General features: G+C 46.3%; 1 pseudogene; it reads left to right on the forward strand.

Moving 5' to 3' along the window:
• Window positions 1-10,723, forward strand: part of LOC102493395 (S-phase kinase-associated protein 1-like) — a 22,682-nt pseudogene extending 11,959 nt beyond the window's left edge.
• The last annotated feature ends 6,608 nt before the right edge of the window (window positions 10,724-17,331 follow it).

The raw sequence follows: 17,331 nt of genomic DNA on the forward strand, positions 1-17,331 counted from the left end.
TGGAGATAATTGTGGTAATGGTGGTGATGGTGATGATGATGGTGATGATAGTGATGATAGTGTTGATGGCGATGATGGCAGTGATGATAGTGGTGATGGTGGTGGGGGGGTTGGTGGTAAGGATAGAATAGTAGTGGTGGTGGTGATTATTGGTTGTGGTAGTAGTAGCAGTAATTATGTGTTTGGGCGTGATCATGGTTATAGTGGTGGTAGTAATGGGGGTGATCATAATGGCAGTGATGTAATAATGGAGACCCGATCCCAAATTGGAGATTTTCTAGCACCTAACTAAAAGTCTACAGCAAATATACAGCAGAGCTGGGGTATGAACCCAGATCTCTGACTTCAAAGTCATGTTTACATCTAATGTATGCAATGTCTCCCAGAGATGGAACTTCGAGTCATCACAGCAATGCTGTTCTCAAGGATGACAACTCAAGACACCTTACAAAGTGGCCTTGTGGTGGTATTTATTCTTCAAGTTTCTTGGACCATCTTATCTTGAGTTTTGTCCCAAAACAAATGCTGATTTTACATGATTCTAACAAACTTGGGATCTAGTCTTCCTGGAATCATAGGCACCTAAAAATTAGACATATTTTTGGCAGGCTTCTATTTCAAACATTGTCCTTAGTGTAAGGGTCTCTTAATATCCCAGATAAATTATCCCTTCTTATTCTTGAACACTGCCATTACAAGGGACTCTTTCTTTTATTATTATTTTTTGAAATTTTTGTGATAGAGTACATGCACTTGCTGGGGAGATAGAAAGACAGGAAGCAAGAAATCGCCCCCTAGGGAGAATGGCCATGCCACATTCCCTTCTCCTCCATCCTCCTCTTGGGATCTTAGACATGCATGTATATGCGTGCCCCTTATGTGAGTTTCAAGCCATCAGGTCTAGGACTCGAACCATGGTCAACCGTGAGGGAGTTCAGTACCTTAACCAGTATGCCGTCTGCTGGCCCTGACAAGTAATGCTTGTTCTCATGGATAAACATATGAAGATACACATACATGCACACGTGCATGAGGGAACTTCAAAAAGCCAGTGGAGAAATGGAATTAAAGTAGATGTTTATTGGGACAGTCTTAGGGCTGGGGAGCGGGATCTCAGTGTCCAACAGCATGGTTCCAGGTCTGGCCCTGGAGACTTGAGAAACACTCTGTGTGTGTGCTTTGTGCACATGTGCCCCGAATCCCAATGGGATGGAGACATGGAGGAGACGTGACTGCGGCATGACCACACCCTATGAAGGTTGCTTTCTCTGTCTCGCTCTCTTTGTCTATTTCGTCTTTCTCTGGCAAGCACATATACACTCCGACAGCTAAAACAGGTGCAAGGTTTTTTTTCCCCAGCACGAATACACTGTGTATTAGTCCAGTCAAAGACATTACTATGCACATTATCATCAACAGATTGTTTTCCATTTTTGTGTCATTTAAATGCTTTTTATTATTATTATTATTATTCCCTTGATTCCTTTCCAAAAGTGGAAGTTTATGTGAGTGCAAACATCACTGCAAAATCCATGTATGCTTTTTTCTTAATACACACTTCTATGAACTTTTTGAAGGCTCCATACGCACATACACACACACACACACACGTATTTATACTTAAAGAACTCTTGCTTTTTATTTTTTAAAGAATTATTTAATTTTATCTATTATTATTTATTGATGAATTATTTTATTTAACTTTATTTATTTAAATTTAATTAGAGAGGGACAGAGAGAGAGAGAGAAAGTGAGAAAGCAAGCTGCCAGGTCCGGGACTTGAACCATGGTTGACCTCGTGGGAGTCCAGTACCATTAACCACCATGCCACTTTCCAGTTCCATTATTATTATTATTATTATTAATATTATTATTATTTTAAGATTTTGCTGTAGGACACTTGCAGTCACCAGAGAGAGAGGGAAAGTGAGAAAGCAAGCTGCTCAGTCTGAGACTCCAACCACGGTAGGCCATGTGGGAGTCCAGCCCTTGACTATCTCACTACCTGCTGGCCTCAAACTCTTGCTTTCTAAATCTCTACCACACGCTAAGCCCACATTGACATCCCTGTAAACTTCATTAGTTACACGGAATGAGCTCCTTTGTCTTTAACAATACTTATGGACCCCAATCTTCCATCCCTAGAATTAATAGTCACAAACCGCTTCATCCACTGGCCTCGTCTGAGTTATTTTTTGAAATGGTTTTATTGGGATATAAATCACATATCGTACAATGCTCTCGTTGAAAGTGCACGTCTCGGGGGTTTCCGAAATGTTCATAGATACGTAAAACTATCGCCATGGCCCATTTTGAGCATTTTCCTCACCTTAAAAAGAAACATTTGGGGGCTCAGCAGATGTCATAATGGTTATGTTGCTGGACTCCCACATAGTTGACAGCGGTTCAAGTCCTGGACCCGGTGGCTTAAACTCACACTGGGTGCATGTGGGTGTGTGCACAAGATCCTGAGAGGAGAATGGAGGAGAAGGGATTGGGGTATGGCCATCTCCCCCTGGGGGGGTGATTTCTTTCTCTCTGTCTCTCTGATAAGCACACATACCCTATAACAAAAATCTCTCTCTAAAAAAAAAAAAGAAGAAAAAGAAAAGAAAAAGAAACACTTGGTGAACCAGCAGATGGCGTAATGGTTATGTTATGTTCCTTGACTCCCACGTGGTTGACTTCAGTTTGAGTCTTAGACCCTGTGACTTGAAACTCGTGCTGGGTGCATCTGTGTGTGCATGCCCAAGATCCCAGGAGGAGAATGGTGGAGAACGGAATGCAGCGTGGCCATCCCCCTTGGAGGGTGATTTCTCATTTTCAGTCTATCTCTCTCTCTGTCTCTCTAGCGAGTGCATGTACCCTATAGCAAAAATCTCTCTTAAAAAAAGAAAAAGAAAGAAGAAGAAAGAGAAAGAGAGAGAAAAGGAGAGAAAAAGAAGAAAGAAAGAAAGAAAAAAGAAAGAAGGAAGAAAGAAGGAAAGAAAGAAAGAAAGAAAGAAGGAAAGTTAGGTTCCTCATGTAACATTTTACCTAGTAATATTTCTTTTTTTAAATTTTTTTTAGAGATTTTTTACTATAAGTTGCATGTACTTGCTGGACAGACAGGGAGAGACAGAGAGACAGCAAGTGAGAAATCACTCCCCAGGGGCAGGGGTGGTGGTCATGCCCCAATCCCTTCTCCTCCATTCTCCTCTCGGGATTTTGGGCACATATGCACACGTGCCTGGTGTGAGTTTCAAGCCACAAGGTTCCATACTCAAACCATAGTCAACCATGTGGGAGTTCAGCACCTCAAGCACTATGCCACCTGCTGGCCCCTTACCTAGCAATATTTCAACTTTTAGATTCTTTTTTAAATCACCGAATTTGAGATGTTCTGGTTTGATGTCATCTCTAAGCAGGACTGCCTTTGGATCGTTCCAGGTAATAAGATGGATAGAAGAGCGTTCAAGGCCAAAGTCCGAGTCAGCAGGTGGCATGGAGGTTAAAGTGGTTGGATCCCATATGGCCCACTTTGTAGCTCAAGTGCTGGATCTGGCAGCTTGAAAAACACACCAGGTACATGCGCATACGTGCTCAAAATTCCAAGAGAAGAATGGAGGAGAAGGGATTTCAGCATGGTCATCCTCACCAGGGGCGATTTCTCACTTTCCCTCTCTCTCCCTCTGTCTCCTGCAAGTGCACACACCCTAGAGCAAACTTAAAAAAATAAATAAATAAAAAAGACAAAACCTGATATAAAACAATGTCTTCCCAAAGTTTGTTTCCTGGAGATCTCATTCCGTGAGATATTATTAGACATCATGGGAGAAGCGGAGAGACCCTTAAGGATGTAGGAAGGTCTCAGTCCCTAGGTCTGTCTCAGGTGACCAGCAAGTGCCCTGTCTCTGAGGCAATGGGATTCTGTGGGTTCCAGGTAATGGGGGGCCCCTAGAACACGCCAGACAGCTTGCTCCAGCTTCTCTCTCCCAGGAGCAAGTTGTAGAAGCAGTCACAGGAGAAAAAGTCTTGAGTAGACAGTCACTTTCTAGAAAGAACGTCTTCCTTCTTTCTCTCTCTGGTTCTCGGAATACCTCTTTTTCCTCCCCCGAGAACCAGTGCCAGGGCCCAAGTTGACAGTGGCTGGGTGAGAAGCTGCTATTGTTTTCTAACCAAGGTCAGCGTTGTAAGAATTCTTGGTGGCGCCAGCAAGTCGCGTGGTGGTTATGCTGCTGTACTCCCACATGGCTGACTATGGTTCAAGTCCCGGCTTACTCTTTCTCTCTCTCTCATTGGCTCTCTCTGGTTAGCACACGTGCCCTATAGCTAATTAAAAATAGTAACTTTTTTTTTTTTTTTTGGGAGAGGTTTTTGGTTATAGGGCGTGTGTGCTCACCAGAAAGACAGAGAGAGACAGACAGAAAACAAGAAATCACCCCACCGGGGGGATGGCCACACCGCGATCCCTTCTCCTCCATTCTCCTCTCAGGATCTTAGGCATGCACACACACATGCACCCGGTGTGAGTTTAAGCCACGGGGTCCAGGACTCAAACCATAGTCGACTACATGGGAGTCCAGCTACATAGCCATTATACCAACTGCTGGCCCCAAAATAATAATCATAATCATACATAAAAACAAGATAAATAATTCTTAGATGAAGGGTGAGTGAGCTCAGGTGTGAGACTCCCCCTTCCAGCATGCTCACCCACTCTGCTTTGCTGGGAAGAAAATTCACCCCAAATTTCAGAGGAGCCAACTTGATCATGCTCCTCTCCGGGAGGCCTTTGTTTTCTGGAAGGTTTAAATCAGAAGGGATCACACAGATGCTCAGACTCCTCCCTGGATGTCTTTTTAATTTTTTTTTTTTTAAGTAAAAGATCAAAGATTCTGAACCTCAGAGGGAAAGGGCTGGAGGGAAGAAAAATAGCAGAACATGGAGAGAAACGTTCCTGGGGCTTAAAAGGCCAGTTTAATACCTTCTTTATTGTTATTGGTATGTGTGTGTGTGTGTGTAGACCCTAATAATTTGGAAAGCACTTTGCAACTGTTTATCTATTGCTTGCACATAGATCTTCTCTCCCTCCCCCTCCTCTATTACCCCTTCTCCTTTTCCCCCTCTTCCATATCTCCCTCTCCTTCCTTCCTTTTTCTGCCTGGCTTCTCTCTACATTCAGATCCTCACAATAATCTTTCTGAAGGGCCAGCAGGTGGCGTGGTGATTAAAGACGTTGGATGCCCACATAACCGACTACGGTTTGAGTCCCGGATCTGGTGGCTTTTTTTCTTGCTTTCCCTTTCTCTCTCTCTCTCTCTCTGCTCAAATTAAAAGATAATAATAACAACAAATGAAAGTAAATAAATAATTCTTTTTTTAAAAAAATTCCTTCCAAAGACAAAAGGATCTTTTATGAAAGAGGAAACCAAGCCTTAAGAAAGGAAAGAAACTTGCTTCCTAGGTATTAAAGTGGCAGAGCTGGGGACCAGCAGGTGGAGGAATGGTTATGTCGCGGGACTCCCACATGATTGATCATGGTTCGAGTCCCAGACCTGGAAGCTTGAAACTCATGCCGGGTACGTGTGCGTACATGCCCAAAATTTCCAAGAGGAGAGTGGAGAATGTATAACAGCGTGACCATCACCCCAGGGGGTGATTTCTTGCTTTCTGTTTCTCCGTTCCTCTCTGTCTCTCCAGCACGCGCACACGCCCTAGAGCAAAAATCTCTATCTCAAATAAATAAATTAAAAAAGAAAAAGTAATGGATTCCGTCCCTAATTCTTAGAAAGGCTAAGCTGGTCATTGAGACAAAGGCACTCTAGAAGCCTGAAAGCCTCTTGGCCATCCTCAACTCCTAATCAAGTTCATCACCCCCTCCTCATCCCAAACCAGCTGCCTAGAGACAATTCAATGATTTTATTTTGTTTTCTTTGTCTGTTTGTCTGACCCGCTTATCATCCCTGCTTTAAAGTGGGCTTCTAAATGGGCACATTAAAGGTGATTAGAAGATGTGGGGACATCCTCTGTCATTCGTTAATGCGTTAGAGAGGGTGTGGCTTCCAGTTCAGGGTTCCCGGGGCCCTTGTCACCATACATCACTGGCCGCCAACAGGCCTGGCCGTGCTCAGTGTCTGCCCCCGATCAGGCTGCAGATCCGAGGGGTCGGAGACGAGTTTAATTTAAAGACGAGCCCCCCTAGTACTGCCAAAGGAAATGGAGTGTCAGCTACGTCAGAAATAGATACTGTTGCTCAGATATATGGACAGGGAGGGGACTCCACCCCTGCCATTCATTACCTGGGTTGCCTTTAAATGTCAAAACAAATCCTTCTCCGGTCCTTCTCCAAAACTTAAATCATCAAGAGAGACAGGGTTAGCCTCTGCAGTTTGGAATGCTGGAGGAGGGGGAATGGGTGGGTGCTGGGGTGGGGGCAGAGGAGCTGTCCCTGCAGCTGGGGGTCTGGGTGTAGTGGCTCTCAGCAAGATTTTGTCTGCATCTTTCTTTTTCCTTTTTTTTTTTTTTTTTAAGAGTGATTTTTGCTATAGGGCGCATGCGCTTGCCAGAGAGACAGAAACGGAGAAGTCACCCCCCCTAGGGGGGATGGCTATAGCACCATCTCTTCTCCTTTATTCTCCTCCTGAGCTCTTAGGCATGCATACATGCACCCAACATGAGTTTTAATCCCCCATGTCTGGGACTTGAACTGCTGCCGACTATGTGGGAGTCCAGCAACGTAACCATTATGCCACCTTCTGGTCCCTGCTTCTTTCTGAAAGATTGCTCAAATTGGAGCCTGCCCTTGCTGACCCGAGAGTTATCCCATAATTCCCAGCGAGTGTCTCTAGATATGGAAATGCAGATATGGGTTTGCATACAAGTAGCAACGCATGTCAAACTTGAGGAGTAAGAGTTGATGTGACTGGGAGGGGTGAGTGACAGCTTGAGAAACGGGACAAAAGTTACACCGTTTACACTAGTCAATGCTCTGTGGGTGAGGCATCTGATAGTCATGTCACCGAAAGCTAAAGCGCTCGTATGAAATTAACTATGCCCATTTCACAGGTGAGGAGACTGAGACTCGGCGATGCTGAGCCACCTGTTAGAGGTGGACAGTGCTGCCCAGTGGGGACATTCCCAAGGCCACAATCTCAGGCTCCACACTAGGAACATGCTCAAAAGCACAAAATATAGCCATTAGGAGGGCAATGCCAGGGCCAGTAGGTGGTGTAGTGGTTGAGGCATTGGACTCTCACGGGGTCAACCGTGGTTCAAGTCCTGGATCTGGTGGCTTGAAACTCACACTGGGTACATATGCAGGGGTGCCCAAAATCCTGAGGGGGGAAACTGGAGGAGAAGGGATTGTGACATGGCCATCCCCCCCGGAGAGAGGGGCGTGATTTCTCACTTTCTGTCTTTCTGTCTCTCTGTCCAGTAAGCATGTGTGCCCTATAGCAAAAAATGTCTCAGAGAAATTCACTTTTATTTATTGCTATTATTATTTTAATTTTTTTTTGGTATAGAGCACATGTGCTCATGAGAGAGAGAGAGAGAGGGAAAGAAAGCCACCAGATTTGGGACTCAGCCGCCCTCCGCCGCATGGGAGTCCAGTGCCTCAAACACTGCGCCACCTGCTGGCCTGGTGTGGATGGTTTAAAGCCAGGTTTAGGTCACCGTTTGTCCCTCAAAGGTTCATGGTTTAGAATTTAATCTTAGGGGGCAGTGATTGAACGTACCCTAGAAATAAAGATGTTGAGACCTGTTCGTATTGTAGAAGGCGAGTGAACACGGAGTCACTTCATGCAGCCCAAGTGTGTGTGAGCACGTCCTTAGGGCAGGGCTGTGGCTGAGTTCCGATGTGTTTGTCAGGAGAGCCAGTGGGGCCGGCAGAGCCCACCGGGATACAGACCTGAACAAGTAGAGCTGGTGAATCACCACTCTGCTCCAAGTCCTGCCCTCTGTGACGCCTTTGTATCTTACACGTGGCTGGCCCCGTGAGTCAATAAACCTCTATTTCTTCCTTCAAAAACAAAATGTGTAGGAGGATTGAGTTCCGATGTGTTTGTCAGGAGAGCCAGTGGGGCCGGCAGAGCCCACCGGGATACAGACCTGAACAAGTAGAGCTGGTGAATCACCACTCTGCTCCAAGTCCTGCCCTCTGTGACGCCTTTGTATCTTACACGTGGCTGGCCCCGTGAGTCAATAAACCTCTATTTCTTCCTTCAAAAACAAAATATGTAGGAGGATGTGTGTGCTTGCCAGAGAGAAAGAGAGAGAGAGAATGAGCACCTGCACAGGGCATGTCATTCCACATCCCTCGTCCTCCATCTTTCCCTCCTTTGGGGATTTTGGACCTGTGGCATACGTACCCAGTGTGGTTTTCAAGCTACTGGGTCTGGGACTCAAACTGTGTAGGTGGGTGTGTGGGATCCAGATCATGTAACCACCAGGCCATGGGCTGGTCCTAAACTTTGATATCTCTAAAAATGATCAAGTTTCAGGTATTTCTGTTAGCAATGCAATAACAGACGAAGACTCTAAAGAATAATCAGGTTAAATAAGTGACTTACATAGATTGAAGGCACTCTGTGCTTGCATGGCGCTTAGCAGCCTGGGAGAAAGAGCCAGGCTCGCTGATCCTGGTCCTGCTCTTTTCTAACCATGTGCTTTTGGATACACCATTAAGATGCTTGCTCTTGGGACCAGCAGTTAGCGTAATGGCTATGTTGCTGGACTCCCACGTAGTCGACCGCGGTTCGCATCCCAGACCCGGTGGCTTAAAACTCATGCCAGGCGCATGTGCGTGCGTGCCCAAGAGCCCGAGAGGAGAATGGAGGAGAAGGGATTGCGGCGTGGCCATCCCCCCAGGGGGTGATTTCTTGCTTTCTGTCTCTCTGTCTTTCGGGGGAGCGCATGCCCCCTATAGCAAAAACCTCTCCAAAAAAAAAAAAAATTTTAGGAAGAGACTTTTAAAATATATATTCCAAAGTATAAGCCCAGCCTTGGTAGCATCCGCAGGTGGACGATGCCACTGAGCTGGTTTAGATCACATCGAAGGTCGGAGTGATTCCTGGCCCACCCCAAAGCTGGTGCAGCAGGCTGTGTCTGTAGTCCCAGCTACAGGAGGGGCTGAGGCACGAGGATTGCAACATAGTGAAACCCTAACTAAAAAATAAAAAGTACGGGCCAGCAGTAGGCATAATGACTATGTCGTTGGACTCCCATGTAGCCGACCACGGTTCGAGCCCTGGACCCCGGTGGCTTAAACTCATGCCAGGCGCATGTGTGTGCGTGCCCAAGATCCCAAGAGGAGAATGAGGGAGAAGGGATTGCGGCATGGCCATCCTTCCTGGAGGTGGTTTCTCATTTTCTATCCTTCCTGGAGGTGTTTCTCATTTTCTGTCTCTCTGTCTCTTTGGTGAGGGTACATGCCCTGTAACAAAAATCTCTCTTAAAAATAAAATAAAATAAAAATAAAACAAAACAGTAGAAACATATAGTCCTAAAGTGAAGACAGTAAGTATCTACCAGCCGGTGAATGGATGCATACCATGTGGTATATCCATACAGCAGAATACTATTCAGCAGTAAAAAAGGACAGAATCAACAGATGCTGCAACATGGATGCATCTGCAAAAACCTCGTGGTGAGTGCAAGAAGCCAGGAATAAAAACTACATTTGGGGGACCAGTAAGTGGCATCGCAGCTAAAGCACTGGACTTCCATATGGCCAACAAGGGTTTGAGTCCCAGACCCAGCAGCTTGAAAATCATACCGGGCACATGTGTATGCATGCCCAAAATCCCAATAGGAGAATGGAGGAGAAGGGACTGCAGTGTGGACAACCCCCTGGGAAGTGATTTCTCACCTTCCCTCTCTCTGTTTCTCTCTAGCAGGTGCATGTGCCCTAGGGCAAAAACCTAAAACAAACAAAACTACATTTTGTATCATTCCATTTCATATATAATGCCCTGGGAAGACAAACCCATAGAGACAGAAAGGACACCAGCCTTTGGTGAGGGCGGGAGGTCTAATTTAATCTAAGAGCCATCCTGCCAGAGTAGTGCAGGTGTTCTCATGGTATGACCATCCCACGTTCTCTGTCTTGGACACCAGCCCTGTCTGGATCCAAGACTCCACATCTAACATGTCAGAGACAACCCTGACTCTTTTGATCTATACGTTGCTCACCCTTCTGTTCCAAAATTCAAGGTGACCAGGCTCTGTGAGTCATTCCCAATGGACACTCTCTGGGTTCACTTCATTCCTCTTTGACACCCTCTGGGTTAACTAAGCTGGGCTCCTGTGAAGTGTATTTTTGGGTTTTCTTTTTTAGAGAGAGATTTTTTTGCTATACAGGATTTTAGGCATGCACACACATGTGCCTGGCATGAGTTTTAAGCCACCAGGTCTGGGACTCGAACCGCAGTTGGCTATGTGGCAGTCCAGTGACATAATCATGATGCCATCCGCTGCTCCCCTTGGGAAGTGTATTTAGCTGTGTCTCTCTAGCAAATGAGAGACCAGAGAGAGTTTCATAGACAGTTTCTAAAGCAGGGTTTCTCGACCTCTGCAGGGTCAGCAGTTGGGGCTGGGTGACTCTTGGCTGGGAAAGAAGAATGGGACCTTCTGCATAACAGGATGCGGGCAGTCCCTTGACTACTACCCAGGAGGTGCCAGTACCACCCACTCCACCCGATCCTCAGTGGTGACAGTCATGTCTGCAGACATTGCTCGGTGATCCCAGAGAGTCGAAATCACTTTGCGTTGAGAGCCAGTGTCCTGGGGGAGAACATCACTTGTTTGTTTCTTGTTTTATATATATATATATTTTTTTTTTTTTAATTTTTTTTTCCTGTCTCTCCTTTCAATGCTTTCAGGGAATCTGGTTGGCCAAGAGGAGAATTCTCTTTAGGAAACGTTTAGGTATTTGTTTAGGGCAAGATCACTTCCTGTTGTCAGCTCCTTTAGTAACCAGAACATATGAAGTCTTACAAAGAAAATCAATCTTCATTGTATGATTATAGAAGCATCTTTTTTTTTTTTTTTGGCTTAAAAGATCAAACATCAGGGGCCAGTGGGTAGCATAGTGATTAAGGCACTAGACTCCCACATGGTTGACTGCAGTTCAAATCCTGGACATGGTGGCTTGAAACTCACGCGGGGTGCCTGTGTGTGCATGTCCAAAATCCCAACGGGAGAATGAAGGAGAAGGTGTTTTGGTGTGACCATCCCCATGGGGAGTGAGTTCTTGCTTTCTATCCCTCTGTCTTTCTAATGAGTGCCCATACCCTAGAGCAAAAATCTCTCTCTCAAAAAAAGATCAAACATTACAACTGTACATGATTTTTTTTTTAGAGGTTTTTGCTATAGGGCGCTTGCGCTTACCAGAAAGACAGAGAGAGATAGAGAGACAGAAAGTGAGAAATCACTCCCCAAGGGGGACGGCCATGCCACAAGCCCTTCTCCTCTGTTCTCTTCTTGGGATCTTGGGCACGCCCAGTATGAGTTTAAGCCACTGGATCCGGGACTCAAACCATGGTCAACTACATGGGAGTCCAGCGACGTAACCATTATACTAACTGCTGGTCCCTGACATGGTGGGCTTTCTGATCTCTCCAAAATTTCACAGTATTTGTTTTCCTTTTAAAAGAACTATTTATTTTATTTTATTTATTATTATTTTTTAAAATTTGCTACAGTGCACACGTGCTCACCAATAAGAGGGAGAGAGAGAGAGAAGGAAAGTGAGAAAGCAAGCTTCCAGGTCTGGGACTTGAACTGTGGCTGGCCATGTTGGAGTCCAGCACCTTAACCACCATGCCACCTGCTGGCCCCTTGTTTTATTTTCTAATGTTTAATTACCATGAGACACATGCACTTGCTAGAAAGAGATAGAAAAAGAAAGAAGAAAGGACTCCCCAGTGGGGCAGGGTCATGCTGCATTCCTTCTTTTCCGTTTTTCCATCCTGTCAGGCTGGTCACCAGGACAGGATTTAGACCACCATCCCCCTGAAGGATACAGTTTCCCCTAACCACTAGGCTATGCGACTGGCCCTTGATAAATACTCACCAATGCATACTACGTGTCAGGTGCGTGCATAAAGCAGTGACTAGAACAAAGAGAAATTTTCACCTCGTTGGAGCCGGCAGATGGCGCAGTGGTTACATGGCTGGACTCCCATGTGGTCAACTACGGTTTGAGTCCTAGACCCGTGGCTTAAAACTCACATGCTGGGTGTGCACGCACTCTCATGCATGCGTGTGTGTGTGTGTGTGTGTGTGTATGTGTGTGTGTTATGCCCAAGATCCCAAGAGGAGAAGGGATTGTGGTGTGGTCTTCCCCCAGGGGGTGATTTCTCACTTTCTGTCTCTTCGGTGAATGCACATACCCTATAGCAAAAATCTCTCTCTTAAAAAAAAAGAAAGAAAGAAATTTTCACCCTGGGACCAGCAAGTGGTGTGGTGGTTACAGTACTAGATTCCCACATGGCTGACCAGTTCGAGTCCCAGACTTGGTGTCTCGTTTTCTCCCTTTCTTTCTCTCTCTCTCTCATACACACACACGTATGCCTCATAGAAAATTTAAAACTAGTAATGAGTAAACTTAGATAAATCATTCTTGGAGAGGTTTTTTGTTTTTGTTTTTGTTTTTGTTTTTTGCTATAGGGCATGTGCGCTTGCCAGACAGACAGAGAGACAGAGAGACAGAAAGCGAGAAATCACCCCCCAGGGGGGATGACCACGCCACAATCCCTTCTCCTCCATTCTCCTCTCGGGATCTTGGGCACACACGCACACACTCCCGGCGTGAGTTTAAGCCACCGGTTCTGGGACTCGAACTGCGGTTAACTACGTGGGAGTCCAGCGACATAGCCATTATGCTAACTGCTGGTCCCTGATAAATCATTCTTTAAAAAAAAAAAAAGACATTTTTACCCTGGAGAATTAAGTCCCAAAGAAAAGCCAATCTGAAGACAGTGACTACTTTTTAAGCTTGACACATCTTAGCCTGGACCTGAGGCCAGGGAGAAGCCACTTTGCCAGACAGATCCACTTCCTTGTCAGTTTCAAGGTCCCTCGTTCTCAGCCCAGACACCGCAGAAGAAAGTGAGTCACAGAGGGAGGTCATCTATGCTCAAATGAAGTGGAGGATTCATGATCTCCCCATGCCCTCCAAAGTGGAAGGGCAAAGACTAAATGAATTAGGCTCAGGACACGGGGGCTGCCTGCTCTGTCTCCCCCGGGAGCATCACCTGGTATTGTGATCTCAGAACCCGGGGAGCCCTGGGCGGGTAGTTGGGGATGATGTCACCTGAACGGGGAAGTGGGGGGATGTATTTATGACTCCATGTCCTCGGCTACCTTTCACTTCTCTTTGGGTAAATACATCGAGGGCCCATCGCAGGAAGGCCAGCGAGTGCTGGCTGAGTGGTTTATGGTTGTGCCTGCATGGGAGGTGTGCTTGCAGACCAGCTTGGCAGGTCTCTGGGTGTGAGTTTCTAAGATGCTGGGCCCTGGGTCCCCCAAACCAGGAGATCGTGGAGACGGCTTTTGTCTCAATCACCATGTTTCTTTTCCATTTGCTCCCCAGCTCCCGTCCTCCCCGTCCGCAGAGCCCCCGCCCCCTTTCTCCTGTCTCCTGTCTTGAGTAATAGCCAAAGAAAGAAACCACCATCCTCCCCGACCTCCCTGGACCAAATTCAAAAGCACTTCAGCTCACACCTCCAGGAGGGTGACCTTTTGGCTTCTGGTTTGGGGAAAATCCAGCAACTGGATCTGACCTTAGACAGTTTGGAGCTTTGAAGGGGTGGGGGTGGGGGTCCTCGGGAGATAGAAAGATTGTAGGGAGTAGAGGACGTCAAGGGGGGCCCATGGCAGAACTAGCTCCCCAGAAAAGACTTTGTAGACGTCGAATCCTGGTGGAATTATTACTCCCTTTTCTGAGCGCACCTCTGTCACAGAACCATACCACTATAAATGAGCACACCATGGGGGGGCTTGAAGAGGGAGACCATAATCCGTATCCTGAAATGCTTATTTAGGGCCAGCAGGTGGCATGGAGGTTAAGGTCGCTGGACCCCACATGGCTGACTGTGTGGTTTGAGCTCCATACTCAGCAGCTTGAAAAACACACTGTGTGTGTGTGTGTGTGTGTGTGTGTGTGTACGTGCCTAAAATTCCAAGAGGAGAATGAAGGAGAAGGGATTGTGTCATGGCGATCCCCACTGGGGGGCTGGGGGGTGATTTCTCTTTTCTCTCTCTCCCTGTCTGGTGGGCACTGTGCCCCATAGCAAACTTTAAAACAACAACAAAAAAGAAAAACTTATTTACAACCGAATAAATGAGTGAATGAATAAACAGACATTTTTCTTAGCATTTGGACTTCTTTTACTTACTTTTTAACTGGGGTGTTTTCTCCCCTCATTCATTCATTCCTCAAATGTAGGCCCCCCCCCCCCCGAGTATGGGTCTGGCATTAACTAGCTTCCATTGGTGGTCATTAGCTTAATGATTCATCCTTGAACTGGCCCTACAACCTAGCGATTAGGAGAAACTGGATCCCACATGGAAGACCATGGGTTCGAGTCTCACCCTGACCACTTGAGGCAGCTGTGAAGACGCACCAGGAGTATGTGCGCCTGGGTGCCCCAAATCCGGCGGGCTGGAGAAGTGGAGGAGACTAGACTGTGGAGTTACCGTGCCACATTTGGGGTGCTCTCAACCATTCTCCTTCTCGCTGGTGAGTGCACGCACCCTCTGGCAATTAAAAAAGAAATTATTCAATAAACATACTGAGTACTTTTTTTTTTTTAATAAATGTTTATTTATTTCATTTCATTTATTGTTACTATTTTTTAATGTGACCAGAGAGAGACAGACAGAGAGAAAGGGAAAGTGAGAAAGCAAGCCACCAGGTCCGGGGCTCAAACTGCAGTCAGCCATGTGGGAGTCCAGTGCCTTTCATCACCACACCACATGCCGGCCCCGACTTACTGAGTAACTTCCTACGTGCAAGGCTCCAGGTTTGACTCTAGGGCTAAGATGTAAACAACAGTTTTACATTTCATGATGTTCCATTGAATTAGGAGGAAAAAGAATGAATAGGCAAGTTCGGTTTTGTTTTTGTTTTTTCTTTTAGAGAGATTTTGGCTATAGGGCACGTATGCTCACTGGAGAGACAGAGAGACAGAAAGCAAGAAACCCCCACCCCCACCCCGAAGGATGCCACACTGCAATCCCTTCTACTCCATTCTTCTCTAGGGATTTTGGACATACATGCACACATGCCTGGTGTGAGATTTTTTTTTATCTTTTTTTTTTTTTGGAGAGGTTTTTGCCATAGGGCGCATGCACTCGCCAGACAGAGAGAGACAGAGACACAGAAAGCAAGAAATCACCCCCCAGGGGGGATGGCCATGCTACAATCCCTTCTCCTCCGTTCTCCTCTCGGGATCTTGGGCACGCACGCACACGCGCCCGGCGTGAGTTTTAAGCCACCGGTCCAGGACGCGAACTGCAGTCGATTACATGGGAGTCCAGCGACATAGCCATTACGCCATCTGCTGGTCTTGACAATTTTAGTTTAGTTATGGGTTATACTGTGCGTCGGAGGAATTATATTCTGTAGGATCCTCAAATAGGTCCTAGTTCAGATTGTGAAAGGTCATGGAAGGCTTCCCTTAGGAAGAGGTAAGACAGGGACTTTTTGCAGACTTATTTTGGGGAAAAACTTTATTCCAATTCTCTGACTCAGTTGTCAACACACAGAACTCCTTGGCCACCATGCAAACCACATGGTATTTCTAGTAATAATGCCTCCCACTGGTAAAACTTGCTGTCCTCTGATAGAACAAAGGATTGGTGAGGACGTGAAGCAATGGGCCACCCACTATTATTTATGGGAGGGAAAATGGCGCCACCCATGGAAGAGCGAATGAGCCATGGCCAGTTAGCTCCAAGATGCACTAACACTTCAACCCAGCAATAAGGCGGCTGTGATTGTCCACAAGGACACATTCCCTTGTACTAGGGAGCCATGTGCAAGAGTAGACATCGCCAGGACCAGCAGATGGCATAATGGCTGTGTCGCTGGACTCCCACGTAGTCGACCACAGTTCAAGTCCTGGACCCGGTGGCTTATACTCATGCCGGGCGTGTGTGCGTGCGTGCCCGAGATCCCGAGAGGAGAATGGAGGAGAAGGGAGGGCGGTGTGGCCATCCCCCTTGGGGGGTGATTTCTTGCTTTTTGTCTCTCTGTCTGCCTCTTTCTGTCTGATGAGCACATGTGCCCTATAGCAAAAAATAAAAAAAAACCTCTCCCCCCCAAAAAAAGAAATTTCCTTTTTAAACAAAGTGATAAGCTTCCAAATCAGAATGATGGTGACCCTTGGAAAGGAAGAACAGAAATGGACTTACTTAAGAGCCTCCAATTGCATCTGAGAGATGTTATTTCTTAAGCCTGAATACAGAGGTGTCTTTTTTTAAAAAAGAATTATTTATTTAATTTCCTTTATCATCATTATTAAATTTTTAGCCAGAGAGATAGAGGGAAAGTGAGAAAGCAAGTCACCAGATCGGGGACTCAAACCGCGGACAGTCATGTGGGAGTCTAGCTCCTTACCCACCACACCCCCTGCTGGCCCCTGGGGATGTTTTATTATACTATTCTCTGTCCTTTTTAAGTACATGCAATATTTCAAGATGCAAATTTAAAAGCACTGCTACAGACACACGCCATGTCTTTTGCTCCTCAAGAAACATTATGAAATAGGAAAGCCAAAAAGCGGGGGCAGCAGGTGGCAGAGTGGTTAAGGTGCTGGACGTTCATGTGGCCAACCTTGGTTCGAATCCTGGACCTGGCAGCTTGGAGCTCATGCTGGGCATGCATTCTCATACCCAAAATCCCAAGAGGAGAATGAAGGAGAAGGGACTGTGGTGTAGCCATCCCCTCAAGGGGTGATTTCTGGTTCGCTGTCTCTCTGGTGAGTGCGCATGCCCTGTAGCAAAAATTTCTCTTAAAAAAAGAAAGAAAGAAAGAAAGAAAGAAAGAAAGCCAGCCAGCCAGCCAGCCAGCCAGGAAGCATGACTTTCTCAGCCCAGCTATTTAAATTCTTCCTGCAACTCGGGAGATGTGAAAAGGACCTCCTTTTCAGAGGTCCCAGTCTGCCTTATCTTTGTGGGGTTTCTTTCAGAATCCACAGCAGAACTGTAAGGCGGTTGTCATTTCATCCCTATTTCCCAGATGCAGCCACTGAGGCTCAGAGAGGGAGCGGCTTGCTGATGTCACGGAGCGCTGGGGCGGCAGGGTTGGAACTCATCACTTAGAGCCTCTTTGCTAGAGAGGTG

The sequence above is a fragment of the Tupaia chinensis genome, unplaced genomic scaffold, assembly GCF_000334495.1.
Source record: "Tupaia chinensis unplaced genomic scaffold, TupChi_1.0 Scaffold000323_1, whole genome shotgun sequence".
Lineage (NCBI taxonomy): Eukaryota > Metazoa > Chordata > Mammalia > Scandentia > Tupaiidae > Tupaia > Tupaia belangeri.